Raw genomic sequence first — 21,631 nt, 5'->3', positions numbered from 1 at the left:
TTTTTTAAGGTAGGCTATATACATAATATGCATAATACAAGGATTGCAATGGAAATGGAGGGTCCCACTAAAAAGCAAAGCTTATAGGGTATGGGACCCTCAGAAAATACATAAGAGAACAAATAATGACTTAATGAAACTACAAACATTATATGAAACAAAATCAAAGAAACCAATGTCAACTGATATGAAATCAGCTTAGGAAGGAAAGAAAGAAAAAAATGGGGAAAAAAAGAAAAAAAAGGGGAGAAATGAATACAACACGCGCCATCGTGGACACAAGCAGACTGGATTTCATGATGTAAGTATATAAAATGATAAGACGCAACCTGGATTGATTTTGCGAAGGATTGGGAACATATACCGGTAAGAATTCAGAAGAGCGGACATACAAAAGAGAGAGAATTAAAGACACACTGCTATACGTACAATAACAGTAACATCTGAGGACTAATATTGAACATATGCTTATTATTTTTCTCTAATAAAAAGAAAATGATTTCTGTAATTGATTAATGTTTGTAAAAATCACACAAAAAACGAACCTAATTCGGTTGTATATTTCATAAGATTTCAATAGACATGATTTTAATTTGTTCTTGAAAGAATTCGAATTAAGTTTTTGCTGTTACTATATCAATGGGAAGTGAGTTCCAATACTTTGGCCCATCGTAGATGAAGGTGTTCTGAGCGAGCAAAGTTCTAAAAGATGTCAAATTATTATTGTGATTAAATATCTTGACATTTTTAGAATAGGCCTAATCGTTGTTTTTCATATACATTATGTTTTGTACATTTATATTTTTGTTGAAAATGAAAATGAATAAATGAAAAAAAAAAATGAAATGAAATATTCTGGGTGTCTATCCATAGGCGTTCACCCTCGTACTTACAATACTGTACTCGGTATTTTTTATACGCATACACCGTACAATACTATGCGGCTTACGTGATCGATAGATAAAAATTCACAGAAACCGGAAGTTGATTACTGATAGTTATGGAAATTTCGTCGACTTTACTGGCTGCTGTGAGCAGTGTTCTCATTTTGCTGTTCAGGAATACGTAGGTACTAGAGGAAAGATCACAACTACCTCTGTATGGGAAGAATGCTCTCGGATGGAACTGATTCGTGAGTACTTCAAGACATTATCTAAAACTATGTGACTCTTGTAATAAATGTGAGATCAAGGATTGTTGATGTTTAGCGAGTGAGGGCAGAGCGGTCGAGCGCTCAGTCGCCATAGGCTGCCTCGGTACATTCACCCTGCTGCTCGCTGGCGGAAGCTGCTACTACTAGCTAGTCCGTTGTCGTAAACGGTGTGGGGAGCCTACGTAGCCTACTGTACTTTTGTACCCTCTGCATGCCTCGGCGAGCTGGCTGGACCTATCGCCAAATTCGCGATGCCGAGCTAGGGCTGTGCGAATCTTTCGTCGCCCAAATGTAACCATGGTTTAGCAGTTTCGCGTCGCTTTGGATGTAAGATTCTCCTGACTAACTTCGATTTCATTATGTTATTGTAGGCCTAAAATCATCCAGGCCTAGATCTAGATCATGTCAGTTACCCTCTTCAAACATTAACGTCGCAACAGGAATTGGGGCGTAGAAGTAAATTAGCTATCTGGAGTCAATATCGATAACTTTAATAACCACATTGCATTGAAGATATATTTTCAATCAGACACTTCCTGGTCGGTTTTCTAGCAGTGCAGTGTCGGAGGAGTGCTGGGGGTGGTATTCTGAAATCCTTCCAAGGAAGAAATTTCTTCCTAAGTCAGGATTTTTTCCTTCATAAGTGGTATTCTGAAAATCTTCCTATGTTTCTTCCTATTAAGTGCCTTCCTAAGTTTTTTCTTAAACTTAGGAAGAAACTTACGAAGATATGCTAATGAGAATGGGGATATGCAAATTTCTGACTTTGAGGAAGAAGTTGGTATACCTCTAGAATGCACTCTTATATGAAAGAATTTTTAGGAAAATATGTAGGAAAGCCCCACCCCTGTCCTAAAAGTATGTTGTTAAGAAATAACCAATAGCAAGCTGCAAATCATAATTGTGACTTACTGCGACAGCCGCCACACGCAGTGTGGCGGCTGCGCCGTGCTCCCATAAAAGATCTTCATGTTGAACAAACGGGTGCCTTTGCGGCGCTATATTTCCTTAATTTTTCAACAGAAACTACTAGGAATACTTACATGGGTCGATGAAACCTAAATGACTATCATCGGCGACTGTTTGATGCATTTCATTGCTTGTGATGCACAAAATGATGTCTTATAAGCAGCTCACCGATGTTCACAGAATTCACAATCACTTGCACAAGCGCACACAGAATACTTGAACTAACATAAGCGAAACTGCGGGGAAGCCGCCAGGACCGCACCTGGCGGCGCGGTCTCCGGGGCTAAATTGTGACAGGCGTGCTTGTCATTCACTGCGCGCAACATGTTTGCTGCGCGTGAGAAAGGGGACATTCCGCACATTTTAGTAGGAGAGTAGATCGTATCACCGGATGTTTTTTTTTTGGCTTTGAATTCCATGCTCAGAGGATGAAATTTCCGCTAAAAATAACACTACTTATTCACAGACTCCTGGAAACTACGAATTCAGCCAACTTATGTCAATCGTTTGCTCCAGTTTTTAGAAAATATGCTTCAAACATACCCCTCTAAAAAAGTTGTCTTTTTGCGCGGTGCAAAATCGCATTGTATTACCGGACACGATTTTCGTAATGGAATAATCAAGGTCTTTCGCACCTAGTCCTTGACCTTGTACCAGAATCACAATTCATCCCACAAATCACCGTACACATTCTCACCAAGCGGATGACAAAGAAAAAATCAGCAAATGAGGCTCAAATTTCGTATTTTACGGTAAAATTTCTGTCTTGGACATTTCGAACAGTTCACGCAATAAAACCTTATGAGAAATCGACAACTTCTATTTTACGTGCTTTGTCTATGGGAGCTGCATGCGCGGGTGACGAGTTGCGGGCCCCTTCCTGGCCTTCCTTAGCGCACAACTATTCCGCATCGTTCGCGTTTGAGGATGATAGCTACAAATTTCCGATATCGATCAGTGAACTTGTGGTTCTATTGGAATCTTCAGTATTTTTCCTGTATGTGAGTGGGATTTCATAGAATTTCAGTCACGAAATGTGATTCAAACATGCATAAATATTTAACTATGACGAGGTGCGGGTCACTCAACTATAAATTTGAGGTAAAATGTGAATTTCTTCGTGTTTATACATTTTTATGTCGCGTTTTTTGCGATTTCGGTCCACACAAAGTTCTGCGAGGCTAATCTACGAAGTCTTGCGCGTACAGAATGTCATTAGTACAATGGTACGCAAAAAGGTGCGTGTCTGGTAATACCATGGTGTCCGGTAATACCATGCCTGTATTGACCCTACGTCATTTATAATATGCGATTGTCATTGGTTGGTTCCTTATGATACAGCATTTTTTATTGGCTTAGGAAAGGACATGGGCGGGTATAAGAATGGCCTAATTTGCATTAATGGCATAGTTTACCATCCTTTGCAGATGGAACAAATAAATACCCAGCTTTAGTGCTTCAAAATACATTAGATAGTTCTAAAATATGAGTTAGAGATAGAAACGACCAATGAAAAAATATAAACCAGTATAATCAATGTTAAATATTGTTAAATATTCAAAATGTGAACAATAAAATGTTTCCAGACTAAACGGTATACATTTATGGTTTATTACGAAAAATAGTGATTTCTCCTTAAATTTTAGGCTTCATTGCGAAAATTGTATATTTTCGGATGTTTTTTGATACGACTGACCTACACATTTTAATGCATTAAATGTGATATCTTGAACATTTTTTTATTTATCACTGCTCCTAAAGGTAAACAGGACCTTTAAGAAGTTCCTAGGGAAAAATTTCAGAATACCAATTCTGTCTTTCCTAGGCACTTCCTAAGTTTCTGACTTAGGAAGAAACTTAGGAAGAAACTTCCAAAGGAAGATTTTCAGAGTACACCTGGTACCACCCTGGTCTTGATCCTCAAACACATCCTCGGCCCAGCTATTACTATTACTATTAGTTGTCTACCCATACCAAGATTATTCCACTAGAACTGTATGATTTTCTTTGTTTTGTGGGTTTTTTTTAAAGTGGTACGGCCTAGGCCGAGATCTAGGTCAGGTCTGTAGACAGACAGATCCCAAACTGTGTATAGGGCATGCCTTTTCTTATACATACCATGGTAATTTTTGGTAATGCGACATAAAGTAAAAAATAAAGTATCGACCTAGATTTTAGATCTAGGGCCTAGAAATTCTAGATATGTATTGTAGACCTAACAGTTAGACTAGATTTTAATTCTACCTCTAGTCTATCCCTTGACAGAACAAAAGTTTGGTCTGTATCTTGTCATCGGGGGTATGTTCCATGGAGACTACGTCTGGCTTCATGGAAGCATGGACCTAATATGCATGGACTGTTCACGGCAGTCTTTCTTTGATGTAATCATTGCTGCTGACACATGACTATGTGCATCTTAATGAGTACATTTAGGTGTCTGGACATTAACGATTGTGTGATCATCTATCGTCACTAACAAAAGAATCGTTTCCCTCATTTCAGTCTTGTTTTGCTGATACTCAGATGTGCCTTTTTCAGACGGAAATGTCTTTGAATAAATAAAGATGATGAGGAGCAGCAAAACCTGCAAGAGCATGACAAATTTTGTTTCAAAAGATGGGTAATTGGGGATTTACACATTTTCGCACATGCATTTAGACCTTGCCTATTGGCAAGATATACCTGTTGTCTACCATTTCCTTTTTGCTCTGGAATAAGCTGTGGAAAAGTGAAATATTGAGATCACAAATGACAATATCATTCTGCGGAAATGTTCCCTTTTTTTTATGCTTCTCCCAAGCAAAATTGTTTGAGGCACCATTTCCTAATATGATGCATCACGCGTTACCCCAGGGTACCGTAGTACCTCAGGGTACCATGTTGTGTAGCACCGCCTCACGTCCACTCGAGGACAGCCGCAGAGAAATGCATGCACTGTTTGTGCGTCTACAGTCATTCCCATGCCACTGCATGTGATACTATGCATGCATGGTATGCTGTGCTAGCAAGCGTGTGCTTCAGTGCAGTGCAGTGCAGTGCAGTGGCTAGCGCGTGCTAGCTCCAGCACCAAAATAATTTCCCACTTTGTGGCACCTAGGGTACAACGTTTAAATGAAAAAAAATAATAATTCAACAAAAATGCTGATTTTTATTTGGTACCCTGCGATACCATTTATTTCATCATACACCTCAACTGCACATTCACTTTACTTGATTTATGCGAGTTATTTTCTTCTGCGCATAGATAGTTTTAGATTTCTTGAATCTCCGTCTCGTTCTTCTCTCGGCTTGCTGGTGGCGACGATGATGGGATCAAAGCAGTGAAGCTTGTTAAAAATGTCTTTGTGGTGCTTTTGAGATGTATGGGTGTGTCACAAGTAAGTTGGAAATTGCCATTTATTTTACCCCCCCCCCCCCCGCTTTATTCTACTTTTCCCCCGTAAAAGATGTTTAAATCTGTTTTACTTTGTTTTCGCGGGTGACAGCTAGCGCAGGTGTACCGCATGCTTAAGCGGCGATCACCTGGAACCTACCCATGGGTGTATGCAAGGGGGGGTCGGGAGGGTCGTACGACCCCCCCAAATTTTCAAAAGGTCCACTTTTTGTAAAAGACATTTTTGTTTTTCGAGGGCTTTTTACCCTATACAACAGGAACAAAAAGTGACCAGGTGGAGTACCAGCAAATTGTCAAAAACCTCGTAAATTTCATAACTTAGTTTTAATATGCCATACTGGTACCTTATTTCTAAGCCGCACTGCCATGCCGAAAAAGTCATTTTTGTATACACCAAATGGACCCATTTTAAGATATAAGATTCAAAAACTCCATACCGTCGGAGGGGGGACACCCCCCTCCCACACCCTCCCCCCGCTCGGTCGCTCCGCTCCCTCGCAAAGGTGCAAAGGTCCAAAAATTTGGATTACGACCCCCCCAGAAAAATTCCTGGATACACCCCTGCTACCCCCTTCTAATTTGTCCTTTCATGGTGCGTGTTACCATGGCGATATTATGTAAATTAGATGTCGGCATATGTGTATCGCTTATATAGCCCTTTCGGTACCGTAATTCTGTATTAAGATTGTTGTGTGTATTAGTCTGTTTGTTGTGTTGATTGTCCACAAATAAGTTCTAATCCCTCTTGATTTACTGTCGGCCCTCAACCGGACCGTGACAAGGTGCATGAATTAATTAACGATATGCTGACTGTCCTTGTATATTAGGTCCATGATGGAAGGGAGGAGAGCCCTAAAAGTACAAAAAATGATAAAAGACTCATCCGGACAGACAGATTTTTCTGTTTAGTCTATCCCAAACTACTCAGTGAGCAAATTGTCTCAATGACAATACTCAATATCACCATAGAACTCCTACATGTAGAATCTACTCAGTTTTTACTAGCATTGCCATTGCTGAGTGACAATGGCAGGACAACAAATGCCGAGCCAAGTAATACTATTGCTGGGTATGGGCATATTTAATGGGATGCTGACACACCAAGTGATAGAATTGATACAATCTACAGAAATACAACATAATACACAGTAGGTGTCTAGAACAACATTAAAAAACACTGGGACTTGATCTCCATATGAGTCAATATAAATGACTTGCTATGATTCAGCATCCGCGATCCCCAAAAAGCAAAAAGTGCATGTTTGTGGCCATGGGTCATATTGTTGACATCAACATAAATTATTCTCTTGAAAAGGGGTATTTGTCTTTCTATGCTTATTTGTATTGGGGTCCGCCTTCACAAAAAATGTTTTTATGCCTCCGCCAACGAAGTGGCCGGAGGCATTATGTTTTCGGGTCGTCCGTCCGTCCGTCCGTCCGTCCCGTTTTGTTTTTGTCAATATCTCAAGAACCGTGTGGTGGTTTTACATCAAACTTGGTATGAGGGTATATCCTGGGGGGATAATACTTTGTTTGGATTTTAGGGTCACGGGGTCAAAGGTCAAAGGTCACAGGTTATTTTGTGAAAAAAAAGGTTGAAATTTCATGTTTTTCTCCATATCTCGCAAATGGTTCAAGGTATCTTCATGGAACTTAGTATATATGCATGTACCGATGGGCAGTGATTATCTAGGGAAGTTGGGAGTCATGGGTCAAAGTTCAGGGGGTCAAAGGTCAAGGTCAACTCCTCAAAATATCACTACTTTCCTTATATTTATGCAATGCCTGAAGGATTTTTTTTTTTTTACTTGATGTATGCACATGTGTTACCCAATATATATTCTGTGGGAAGTTTCTTGCCAAAAGGTCAAAGGTCAAGTGAAAGTGCTAAATTGCACTTTTTCCTCCATACAGGGCAAGTCCAAGATAAGGTCCCCTCAGAAGGCAAAATTTCATCTTTGCTCAATATTGACATGTTTGGTATCATTTTGAAGCTTATGAGTTGAAGTTTTGATTTCCGTGGAGGAAAAAAATGATATAATGTAAATTCATGCAAATTTCAAGGGCTTCATTTGCATAAATGTGAAACACAGCGTTACGTATGGGACATTTATAAAAATTCATATTAATTCAAAGGAAAGCAAGTGGGCAATTCCATGGGAATGTGGACATGGCACTAAAATTTCAACTTTATCATATTGCAAAAGAATTACTCATTATGTATTACCCATATATTGAAGTTAAAGAAACTCAAAGAATTATATCAATCGGTCAAATATTTCCCGAGAAACAGCTACAAATGTTGAAGACAATTTTTCAGTCATCCAAATTGCTAAAATGCATGCCTAACTTGATATAATTTTTTTTAATAGAAAAATTCTGCTAGCACTTCAATTAATTTATTTTAAAGAAGCAAATTGGTTCTACTTCAGTCTCCCATGAGGAAATTTTTATGCCACCTTCAAAAAATTCTAATCACCACATGAAAGTTCAGCCCTTGAGCCATGTAACGCGAGTTACCGAAACAAGAAATATTTTTCATTCTGAAGGAAGCAGTGGAGGTAATTTGTTGGGAATCATAATTTTCTAAATTCATCACACCCTGATACTGTAAACACGATGTTGACTTGAATAAACACTGTTATCACATTAAAAAATGTCAATGAAAAGTGTAACGCGAGTTACCATGTAACGCGAGTTACCGGCATGTAACGCGAGTTACCAACTATAAACACAAGTTTCCCCCAACATAAGCAAATTTTAGCACTTAATTGAGCTAGATTGTGGTGAAAACAATCAAATGCAGTGCTATACACACTATGCTGGACTGAAACAAGGGAGGGCAGCCTAATAAACTGTGATTAGCATCAAGGCCACTGATCACATGCCACATTGAAGAGTCTAGCCTGGCTTTCACTGCATACTGTACATGTATCCAGCAGTGAATGAGACCATTAGATATATCTTTTGAATTTCCTGCATCAGTATTACAGAATTTTTATTACAGAATGCTATAAAGCACAGCAAGTGTTGGTTCTAATCCTTGTTCAGTGGTCTACTGAAGATGACACCTGTCCGGAGATCAGGAGGTTGTGGGTTCGAATCCTGCTCAAGTATGTATGCCCATGATTTTTTATCATGGCTACTACTAAAACACTGATCTATTCAGTGCTTATTAACGTTGATGTAGGGCAATTTGTCAATCAGTTGCAATGAAAACATCTCAATGGAAGAATTTCATGAATTTGAATAATTACGCAGTACCCACTGCATGTTATAAGGATCAGAACCAGCACTTGCTGTCGGGCGAAAGCACGGTGGTCTAGTGGAGATGACACCTGTCCGGTGATCAGGAGGTCGTAAGTTTGAATACTGCTTGAGTATGTACGCCCATGACTTTTTTATCATGGCTACTACTAAAACACTGATCAATTCAGTGCTTATTTACGTCGATGTAGGGTAATAAGCCAGTTCGTATACACTGTAGCTCATGTACACATTGGTACAAATGACCTTTCTTTTTTCTCAGTTGGTTCGGCACTTCACTTGTTTTCAAAAGCAGCATAATGCATTTATAAAGCTTGCATGACATAACAATTTATGGAACTTCTGTTCAAAAAAAGAATGAACTTGCATTTAGATCAGGGGATCAGAATACTCACATTAGTTTATAATTTAGCAGGAATCCATTTCATTGTTTTGTATTGAATGCAGTAACAGCTTATTTCCGTTTATATTGCAAAATACCATTCTTGCTGTCAGGTGGATGTGCTGGCAAGCATCATTTAGATAAGGATCGCATGAATAATTATCGCATCACAGATGCTTATGTCAGTGAATTTACAAACCAAAATGCCTGTTCGTACAAATGATTTTTTTTTGTTCATGCACAAAGTGGAATTACGAACTGGTCTTTTTGTCAATCAGTTGCAAAGAAATGTACTAGTTTTCACTCCTCACAAAGATAGGATTTGAATTTTTGAAAGATTGTAAGCTGTTTCGTAAACTTGTATATAGGGTTTGATACTTTTATTGTTTTAAAAAGACTTTCAACATTTTTCATCTTTACACTCTGAAACTTACAATGTAATAAAACACCTATATCATCTAGTATATATTCAAACATATTCAAGGTCTCTATGAGGAGTGAAGCTCTTATTAGTCTTAAACACACTCTTCTATTGGGTTTATTAGTAAAATATTTGTTTAACATTTATTCGTTTTACTATCTACACAAATAAGCATCTCTCAGATTATTCAACACAAGATTCAGTGCCATCAGAACAATTGTATGTCATCAATTTGTGTCACCCTGTGTTAGTGGACATAATGTAACGCGAGTTACCGTAACGCGAGTTACCGACATAAAGGCTCCCTACATTTTTCCAGGTCATTGTTACTCAACTTTGATATTGTTAATTTATGAGTCCTAACCCACTATCAATTCAAGGTAGGAAAACTTTTATCAAGATTGTCTAGTATGAGGAGACTTTCCAAAAAGAGGTCTTCATAGAATTGACCATGTCCTTTTTGTGTAACGCGAGTTACCGAAATTAAATGATTCAAGAATCCCAACATGTTTGTCCTTTATTTTTCTTTTTGGATTCATTTAGTTGGTGTATGTCTACTTAACCCATGATGAAAAAAGTAACTTGTAGATCCTACCAATTACAAAGATATTGGCACATTATCCCAAAAATGTACCCATTATTTGTAACGCGAGTTACCGTGGAATTGCCCAAATGATATTTGATTAATATGTGGACATAAGAAGTTCATCACATAGTTAAACTTGGTATGAAAATTTAGGGATTATGCAAATGATTATGCAAATTACAGTAGCTCGTGTCCTATCATGAGATGTCCCATACGTAACAAAATGACGTCATTTTTTTAGGTTTATTCTGAAATTGCTAAGGTTATTTTAATGCCCTTTTGGAAAGTTCTAATTTATTGTTTAGAGAAATTAAATACCAGAGAAAAAAGAAAAAAAAGTAAAAGAAATATTGTTTATTAGGCATTGAAATAATGTTACGTATGGGACAAATGCGTTACGTATGGGACATCCTCATACATATTGCATGTGAATGCGTGTAGCTAGCTGGGAAGGTCTCTCAGTATACAAATGACGCACAGGTCTGAGTGCGTCAGTCGGAATTGTGTGCATAAGGTAACTATGGAATGCTTAACCCACGAGGCGAAGCCGAGTGGGTTTAGGCTAAATTCCATAGTTACCGCATGCACACTATATTCCGACTGACGTACGAAAAGACATGTGCGTCATCTGATTTATAGAATGGGTGATTTTCTTGTCAAAAACCATTTTTCTATCGTGTTACCCGATGACAAAATTACTGGATGCATTTCCTTTTGGCTTGCCGTAAACGAGCATGCATCAGTTTTTACTGGACGCACGGCCAGCCATGCATCAGTATTTACTGGACGCATGGCCAACCTGAGTGCGCGAACGCTTGCTTAGTGCGCAAACCTTTGTTACAAGTACGCGTACTCTTGCTACAAGTGCGCGATAACATGTTTACCACTGTGACTCAGCGTACGTAGCGTGCGGCCAGTAAAAATCAACACATAGCTCTCGACCAATCAGATCGCAGGATTCTCGCTACCCATTCTATAATACACAAATGGTCAATCATCCTGAAGAAAGCATCCCAACATTGTAGCTACTTTTTGAGTTATAGACAGTTGAAACAATACATGAACTTGACTGAACAATTTTCAGAAAGGGGGAGGGGAAAATGGCAAAATACACAATGAAAAATCAGCATTAAAGGGATGGTATAGTTTTTTTGTAGAAATGGGGATTCAGTTTTCAACATTTAAAGAGATGATTGGAAACCAATTATATGAATTACCGTACTTAGGAGCATAAAATCCTAAGACTAGAGGAATTCAAAGTTTATGTGATAGAGATCCAATTTGAAATGGTTGTGATATATATAGAAAAAAAATAAAATGTAAAATGATTTTTTTTTTATTGCAAGTGATACACAAATTGTCCTTATTCAGTTTTCAGTAGTAGCCACAACAAAATTCATGGGTATACATACTGAGGTGTGACTCGAATCAATGACCTGACTGCTAGACAGACATCATATATCTACTCGATCACTGAGGTTCCACGCAGCAGGTATTGCTTATTTATTAAACTTAATACTTCTTGTGTCAAGTTGTTTTTTATTGAAACTAAATGGCAAACTGCCCTTCATCAATGGAAGTAAACACTTTAAACTACCAGGTATTCAATTTTTCAGTATAAAGACTATCCTGATAAAAATAGGGCATACATACTCAGGTTGGTCATAAGAAATATAGAATACGATTGAATGTGATTATGATGGTAAATATCTGGGGAATATTGTTCCTTTGTCAATCTGGATCAGTATTTGAGTAATTTCAACTGATTCCACCTCAATAATTGTACAAAAATTTGTTTATGGGTATTTTGCAAAATTATTTTGCAAAATACCCATAAACATGCTTCTCCACACACTTAACGAATGGGGGACAAAGGGCATGCATACCCAGGTTGGTCATAAAGATATAAAAATATGATTGAATATGATTATGATGGTGAATATTTGGGGAATATTGTTTCCTTGACAATCTGGATCAGTATTTGAGTAGTTTCAACTGATTCTACTTCAATGATTATGCAAAATACCCATAAACATGGTTCTTCACACACTAAATGAATGGGGGACAAACTGTCCCATACGTAACTGTCCCATACGTAACACGTCATGTGTGTCTTTAATTAGAACCTGTAATTAGAGCTTTTTGCCTAATGACATGAAACTTACCTGTGATAATCTTGAGTGTTGTGACTTTCATCACAGTGAGTTACAAGTTGTAGAATGATATACTTTCAGAGAGTTTTGAGGTTGAAAAAATGTTCAAAAAAACAAAATTTTTCTGGTCCCATACGTAACGGCACATATTTTCTCTTCTAGAATATAATTGTCAAGGTCATTTTTCTCAATTTTTTACAAGATTATACTTCTCCTAGATATCAATCACCATGATGAAGTTCAATATGATCAAAGGCCATTAACACTATTTTTCAGGTCATAAAAGTCTCTGAATGTCCCATACGTAACGTGCGTGTTATCTTGGACTTGCCCTACATGTATCTCGAAAGTAACTCAAGGTATCATCATGAAACTTACATATTTTATGCATGTTCTACCTACAGTGTAACAGTGATTCTCTTTGGAACTGTGAGGTCAAAGGTCAAAGGCCAGGTTTAGATAATACTATTTTACCATTTGATACTGAAATTATACTTTTTCTCAATACCTTGAAAATTACTCAATGCATAAACTTATAAAAGGGTCAAAAGTCAAGTAAAAATCATCAGTTCCCCAAATACATATTGTACCTGCACTCTGACGTTTTAATCATTCATCCAATTGAACCTAGTTCTAGGAAAGTGAACATTCAGCACATTTGTGGCAAACCTGTCATTTTAATATTTTGCCAGTTGTGTGAAACTGTCATCACACATTGTCAAGACATTGTACTATAGACCTATTAGGAGAACCATGCATTATGGCGGAGGCATACCAGTCGCCGTAGCGACATTTCTAGTTTTCCTTTCTATAGTAAGAGTACTTGCATTTTACCGAATAGGTTTCCACCATTCATTTCAATACTATTTTACTATCTGTTAGAAGTAGAATATCTACGGTATATCATGTGATCGACACACTTGGTGTTACCATTTTATTGTAGGCTATGTTTTACACTCAGCTATTGCACCAGGCTCTAAACATGTTTCTACATATAGAAACTTATAGAAACTAGATCCATCTAGAATATTTTAGAGCAGTCGTAACTACACGGGGGGACGCATTCAGACAAATGTGCTACGGTACTTGCCTTCTTCCGAAACACCTTATATTCAATACAGAAATTGCACTTTTTTTCCATACCTTGGGGTCAAAGTCAAGTAAAAGTCCTCAAATCTCCAAATACATGCTCTCCCATTCATCCAATTACACTTAGTCAAGGGAGGTGAACATTCAACACATTTTTGACCTACATGTCATTTTGATATTAATTGCCAATTATGTGAAACTGTCATCACACATTGTCCACATGTACTATCTCTGTATGAGGAGAATCATGCATGTATGGCGGAGGCATACACACCCGTACCAGTCGCCATCAAGCGACATTTCTAGTTTGTTTCTAACTTGCGTATGTAGAAAAAGTCAACAATTAAAGTGTTTTTACAAAGTATAATAAGAAACGCCCCATAGTGATATTGGTGTCATCACTCCATTTGCTGCCATTTATGTTGTCATTGCCAGTGTCGTGTCGTGAGCGATGTTCAAGTCCAAGGACTTAAACACACAGTGAGTGAAGACACACATACGTGGAACAAGACGTGACAGATTCTATGATTTTGATAGCAAAACAATTTTTTCCTCAATATTCTCTTTTTGTTTTTACTTTACTGATTGAAAATTGCACCAAAAGTGTGAACTAGATCATTGATTTCAGTTACAAATCCGAAAGCTCCCTCTTCTGGGAGGGGGCACACCCTCCCTCCTTGGTCAGTCTCCATGGACTTATAGTAGGCATATGTTCGTGAAGACACACGTATGCGGATGAAGAGATGACAGATCACATTAGCCACTCTCATTTTCCTTGAATATGGGCAAGTCCAAGATAACGCACGCGTTACGTATGGGATGATAGCCGCATTTACACAAGCAACAGCACGATTTTTAAAATCACGATATTTTGGTTCCACTGTTAACACTTGCGCAAGAGCATGCAAAGTTTGAGCTTCACGAAACATTGCAATTTTTTGGTCGGTAGTGCGCATGTGTAAGTTACCTCTCTTCAACACGGTAGACGAGATGAAGCGCGCACTATTCGTATTCACTGCAGTGATGTATACTGGTATTTTGCTCACAGCTAGCTAGCTGGTTGGAACGTTGAGCCAGGGCTTTTTATCAGTCCAATGCACACATAAATTTGTGGTTCTTGAGAGTGTAAACTTACGGTGAAACATTGTAGCTTGCCCGATCACATACGTAGCAGGTGTGTAAAACTTCAGTTTAGTATGGGAAAGTTGATGAAAGCAGCATTCAGGAGGATTATGAAATTTTGCCTATTTTTTATGACGAAAGTGAGAAATAGGCTTGTTTTTTTAGGACTGGTATTTTATCAGGCGATAGCAAGAACTCACCATTGTTTAGATACTGACACTTGTTATGCACTCCTGTATTCCACAAAGTCAAGGTATACCGAGAGCAGTATGGGCACTCCCAAAATCAATGCATTTCTGGGAGAACATCATTTTGTTAAGTTGTCATGGGGTGATGATATGTGTCATGGGGTGATGATACGTGGTTGGAAAACTTCAGGTTTGCTACTGGTTTTCATACTAGTTTCATCAGGGAGGTGAGAGACCACGAGCCGAGGATCAGCCGTTTACCTCTACAGCATGTACCATGTACTCTGGCCAGCGGCCGACGTACTCTCTACACATTCCAAAGAGGGATCGCAGTGCGCGTAAACTCCCGGTGCAATCCGATACCGAAAGTCACGTGATGAAAAATCGCAATATTTCTGCAGCTTGGGTTTACACTCGCTAAACTTTGCCTCAAACGTCGCAATGTTTCGAAAAATCGCACTCCGGCTGGCGATGTTTCAAGGGCGTTTGGGTGTAGTTGCTTAGCAACTTGCACCCAAATGTCGCGATTTTAGAAAAATCGTGATTTTTCCAAGCAAGTGTAAACCCCTTTTTCAGAGACTTTTATGGCTTGAAAAATTGTGTTAAAGTAAAGCAGAAATTTATAGAGAATCTAGAAATATGACAAGTTTGATATCTACGGAAAGCTAAGAAGCTAGTTAACAAAACTGGATATCTTTTAGACGATGTAACTTTACCCCCAAACTGTTTTTGAGATTGAAAAAACACCCAATTTCCATGACCACGTAGCTCCGTTCGCTACAAGAAACATCGGATTTGAGCGACGTCACCAAATGTGTATGAGCTGATTTGCAGTACGGCTATATGAGACCCACTCTGGCAAAACCTGAAACTTCTCGGCAAATGTGATTTTGCGCTACAGCCCAAAAAGGTCAAAAAATGACCTCAGGGACCAAATTGACATTTTGGTATCACGTTGTAGGGGAAATTCTCTAGTTTCTGATTGATATCAACAACATTTCAAAATACAACCTACAAAATGTGTGGAATTTTGAAGAGAAAAGTGTGATGTCAATCTCAAAAGTTGGCCAAAATCTTACGTCTAAAGACCAAATCGCCTTCGCTTACGGCGAAAATGACTGTTCTTTTGGCGATCGTGTCTTAGATATTCTGCGTTGAACCCTGACACATTTGGTACCTACAGAAAGCTCTACCTCTGCTTATTCCAAATATGGTCATGGCATGATGTCATGCTACTCACTTTCATTCATAAATTCGTCTGAAACATGCGTAAGTTTATGCAAATCTTCTCCCAGACGCGTAAACAGCCTTATTGTTACCAAGACACTTAATCGAAATACGTGCAACCTACGTGTTATACTATGGGGATCGCTGCAGCAGCGGTGCATGCTTGCAACCTACGTGTTATACTATGGGGATCGCTGCAGCAGCGGTGCATGCTTGCATGCAACACGTGCATCGTGACTGCTGCTCAGCACGGAAATGTTGCAGTTTCCCACTTTGTGAGACTGTTTTTTTAGCAAGTTGAGGTAGAAATTAGAATTTAAACCAACACACAAGAGAAAAAGAACGTCACATTTATCTAACAAACCTTCATCATGCCATTTCGAAGAAGAATCAAGCTGAAATCACGGCATCAAGGAATACCATTTACTGCCGATTCTGCTGGTACTGTTGTGCGTACACCTGATCATGGCGATCACGAATCTTGAGCTGATTACGGTAGGTTTTGTGCTTTTCAAACATTGTATTTCCGTAAATTTATGGGTGTAAAAATGATTTCCAATCAATTACAGCTCTTTGACTTAGTTATCATCCTTCATGAGTATGTATTTAAAGATTACCTCCGCTATATGCAATTCCCCCACAATGATCGATTTGTTGTGTCAATAATAACAGCAAATTGTGGCTGTATGAAGGAACAGCTGATCATGGCAATCGTGAATCTTGAGCTGATTACGGTAGGTTTTGTGCTTTTCAAACGTCGTATTTCCGTAAATTTATGGGTGTAAAAATGATTTCCAATCAATTACAGCTCTTTGACTTAGTTATCATCCTTCATGAGTATGTAAGATTACCTCAGCTTTACGCAATTCCCCCACAATGATCGATTTGTTGTGTCAATAATAACAGCAAATTATGGCTGTACGAAGGAACAGCTGATCACGGCGATCCTGAATCTTGAGCTGACGATAGGTTTTGTGCTTTTAAAACTTTGTTTTTCCGTAAATTTATGGGTGTAATAAATGATTCCAATGAACACAAACAAACAAACAAACAATTTCACGACATGAATATATACATGTAGTTTTGGCGGACGATTTATTCTAGATTGACAGCAAATTACACACCAATTTCCTGAAAAGTGCACACAGTTTGCCTATAGATGTGTAAATCCCACTGGGTTGCATACACATTTGGTGACGTCGCAGATTTGACACTTTTCGTAGCCGTATCGAACTTTTTCCAGTGCTCAAATTTGGTAAAAATAAAGATTCTTATATTCAAAGCAGAGACAACTTTATTGCATGATTTATGTCAGAAATTAATCAAAATGACATTAAATGATGGAAAACAGTCAATTTATATGATATTATTTCCTATAAATTTCTTCTTTAATGGCCTTTGATCATATTGAACTTTATCATGGTGATTGATATCTAGAAGAATAATCATGTAAAAAAAGGGAGAAAAATGACCTTGACGATTATATTCTAGAAGTGAAAATATGTGCCGTTACGTATGGGACCAGAAAAAATTTGTTTTTTGGAACATGTTTTTCAACCTCAAAACTCTCTGAAAGTATTTAATTCTACAACTTGTAACTCAGTATAATTGAAAGTCACAACACTCATGATTATCAGAGGTAAGTTTCATGTCATGAGGCAAAAAGCTCTAATTACAAGTTCTAATTAAAGACAGACATGGGGTGTTTCGTATGGGACAGTTACAGTACCGACAGCAAATTATTTTACACATATTCGTGAATGTTTGCACATTTTTGCGCATTGCACGCATATGTGCGCATATTCGCCCATCGTAAATTCGTGAATATTCTCGGGCATTTGCAATGCGCTATGTACTATATTTCACTTCGGATATCAAGCGCCAATTATTTCAGAATATTTCCGAAAATTTGCGAATGTGCTTCGCGAATATTCAGAAATATTCCATTCCCGAATGTTCACATGGAAAATAATTCACTGTCGGTACTGTACGTATGGGACACTTTGTCCCGCATTCATTTACTGTGTGGAGAACCATGTTTATGGATATTTTGCATAATTATTGAAGTAAAATCAATTGAAATTGCTCAAATACTGAATCCCAGATCCAGATTGTCAAGGAAACAATATTCCCCAATTATTTACCATCATAATCATATTTAATCATATTTTATATTTTTATGAACAACCTGAGCATGCATGCCCTGGATTTTTATCAGGATAGTTAAAGAAAAAATAAGAATAATTAGTAATTAGTGTTTACTTCCATTGATGAAGGACAGTTTGCCATTCAGTTTATACTAAAAACGACTTGACATAAGAAATATTAATTTCAATTAATATGCAATACCTGCTGCATGGAACCCCAGTAATCAAGTAGATGTGTGATGTCTGTCTAGCACTCAGGTCATTGATTTGAGTCACACCTCAGTATGCATACCCATGATTTTTATCATGGCTACTCTTAAAACCTGAATAAGGACAATTTGTCTATCACTTGCAATTAAAAAAAAAATGATGCAAGAAATACTACTTTGAAGTAACATCTTCATTATCATCACATACAAGTGTTGAAGCTTGCTAGATCTCTACATTGTTTGGTGAACAGTACCCACTATAGAAAGTGTGTAGCTGTTCTATTTTGTTTTGAAGGAGAATAAAACCAAAATATATTTATGTGAATTTAGGGAATGCAGCAATATTAGTGGATTTTATCAGTGAAAGTTTGAAGAAATGTTAGTATTTATTTTTTATTTTCGGTGCAGCCATCACTGAATGAGATGACTATCAACAGTTTATGACATGATGTATGCACACTGCATGAAGTAAATTCAACATATTTTCCCTTTTCTAGCATAGTAAAAGATCACTTGACTAATTAATAAATCTCTTTCAAAGAGCAGGTAGAATGATATTACCCTTAACAGGCATGTACAGTACATCAGTAACAAGTCGAGGGAATGTGTACACATGTGCTTTTCATTACAAAATCTTCTTTATATCTTTGTGCATGAATAATGTCATGAATTGCATATTTTTTTATTTTCATATCCAGCACTTTTGACAGTGAAAATTCAAAAATGTATAACTTTGAATGGTTTATCCAATTTTCCTCAATACATTAACGTTGCTGTGGTCTTGTGAGGGCAAGTCCAAGATAAGGTCCCCTCAGAAGGCAAAATTTCATCTTTGCTGAATATTGACATGTTTGGTATCATTTTGAAGCTTATGAGTTAAAGTTTTGATTTCCAGGGAGGGAAATATGATGTTTGTAAATTTATGCAAATTTCAAGGGCCTCATTTGCATAAATGTAAAATACAGTGTTACGTATGGGACATTTATAAAAATTTGTATTCATTCAAAGGAAAGCAAATTAGAAAGCAAACATAAGAAGTTCATAAAATAGTTTAACTTGGTATGAAAATTTAGGGATTATGCAAATGATTATGCAAATTAGCTCGTGTCCTATCATGACATGTCCCATACGTAACAAATTTAGGTCATTTTTTTAGGTTTTTTCTGAAATTTCTAAGGTTATTTAAATGCCCTTTTGGGAAGTTCTAATTTATTGTTTAAAGAAGTTAAATACCACAGAAAGAAGAAAAAAAATAGTAAAAGAAATATTTTTTGTTAGGCAATTAAATAATGTTACGTATGGGATAAATGCGTTACGTATGGGACATCCTCATACCATATTGCCCGTGAATGCATGTAGCTAGTTGGGAAGGTCTCTCAGTACACAAATCGTCAACCATCCTGCAGAAAGCACCTCAACTTTGCGGCTACTTTTAAGTTATAGACGCTTGAAACAATACAGTGTACTTGAGTGAACAATTTTCAGAAAGGGGAAGGGGGAGATGCCAAAATACACAATGAAAATCAGCATTAATGGAATGGTATAGTTTTCGTAGAAATGGGTATTCAGTTTTCAACATATTTCAAGATGATTGGAAACCACTTATTAACTCTTAATGTGCCAGGCCCAAAACCCCTAACGTGCCAGAGGTTTTTACCTAACGCCAGAACATTTCGAAAGTGGACTGACAACGAAATTTAAAACCGCCATATCTCTGAAACTATTGACTGTTTTGAATTGAGTTCTACACAACATATATCAAGAAATGTTTGTTCCTTCGTGTCATGCAGTCAGTTTGCCACAATATCTATCTGAACCTGAAATATTGCAGAAATAATTGATACATCAAAAAAATTATTAGAAATTTTTGTGTAGTATGGAAAAAAAGAGTCAGTCGTGTTTTTTTATGCCTCCGCCACGAAGTGGTGCCGGAGGCATTATGTTTTCGGGTTGTCCGTCCGTCCGTCCTTCCGTCCGTCCGTCTGTCCGTCCGTCCTTCCGTCCGGCCGTCCTTCCGTCCGCCCGTATGTCTTTCCGTCCGTCCGTAATGAATTTTGTGGACAAGGTAACTATCAAAAGCTGTTGAGGTATCCTAGTGAAACTTGGCATGTATGTGTATTAGGGGGTGAAGTTGTGCCTATCAACTTTTGGGTGCACGTGCTCAAGGTCAAAGGTCAAAAGGTCAAGGTCAAATACATAAAATTTCACTATTTCCACCATATCTATGCAATGCCTGAAGATATTTTCTTGAAACTTAGTGCATACATGTATTACCCAATTTAGATTCTCTGGTGAAAGTTTGGGTCATGAGGTCAAAGGTCAAAGGTCAAAGGTCAAAAGGTCGAGTAAAAGTATTAAAACGTCTTTTTTTTTCCTGTAAATTGGAAAATTGTTCAAGGTATCTTCATGGAACATAGTATATACATGTACTGACTGGCAGTGATTATCTAGAGAATGTAGGGTTCATGGGGTCAAAGGTCAGGGGTCAAAGGTCAAGTGCAACACTTCAAAATTTTACTATTTCCCTCATGTTCATGCAATGCCAGCAGGATTATTATTATTTTTTTTTACACTTGGTGTATGCATGTGTAACCTAATAGAAATTCTCTGGAGAGTTTTTTTTTTCTTTTTTTTTTTTGCCTCAAAGGTCAAAAGGTCAAAGATCAAGTGAAAGTGCTGAACTAACTTTTTCCTCCATATCTCGGAAGTGGCTCAATTTATCGTGGAACTTACTGCATATTTATGCATGTTCTACCTGAAAGTGATTATCTTATGAATTTTAGGGTCAAAGGCCAGATGAACATGGTAACAATTTACTATTCAGTACAGAAATTGCACTTTTTTTCCATACCGGTACCATGAAAATTACTCAGTGCATAAATGTATGAATGGGTCAAAGTCAAGTTAAAGTCCTTAAATCCCCAAATACATGCTCTCCTATTCATCCAATTAAACCAAGGTCAAGGAAGGAGAACATTCAACACATTTGTGACAAACTTGTCATTTCAGTATTTTGCCAGTTTTGTGAAAATGTAATCACACATTGTCCACATGTACTATCTAGACCTATTAGGAGAATCATGCATTATGGCGGAGGCATACCAGTCGCCATAGCGACATTTCTAGTCTTCAATGGAATGCTCCCTTGACTCTGTGAATAAGTTTTAGAGCAACATCTCCTCTTTCAAATGATAAAAAATTGCCTTCTAGAATTGTATAATTCCAAAGATACTAGCAATTTATTTTGTCTTGGCAATTTCTCTGTCTGCCTCAGTAAATCATTCCCAAATCTGAGTCCTTTAGTCCCAGATCCTGTATTTGAAA

The 21,631-nt window shown here is 37.6% G+C and overlaps 1 protein-coding gene across 3 annotated transcripts in view; it reads left to right on the top strand.

The window, feature by feature from the left end:
- The first annotated feature begins 1,041 nt into the window (after window positions 1-1,041).
- Window positions 1,042-21,631, top strand: part of LOC139722753 (tyrosine-protein kinase CSK-like) — a 156,637-nt gene continuing 136,047 nt past the window's right edge. Inside the window, exon 1 of one of the 3 annotated variants that reach the window (XM_071634037.1) lies at window positions 1,042-1,132. The gene's annotated coding sequence lies outside the window, so the exon portion shown is untranslated. Of the gene's footprint in view, window positions 1,137-1,207; window positions 1,481-21,631 lie in introns of those variants that run through there. The other 2 variants (XM_071634039.1, XM_071634038.1) reach the window with 2 other exon arrangements.

This window comes from Diadema antillarum, unplaced genomic scaffold, assembly GCF_040938485.1.
Source record: "Diadema antillarum isolate AM-2024a unplaced genomic scaffold, OU_Dant_1.0 scf00000170, whole genome shotgun sequence".
NCBI lineage: Eukaryota > Metazoa > Echinodermata > Echinoidea > Diadematoida > Diadematidae > Diadema > Diadema antillarum.
This window is presented reverse-complemented; position numbering and strand designations above follow the sequence as displayed.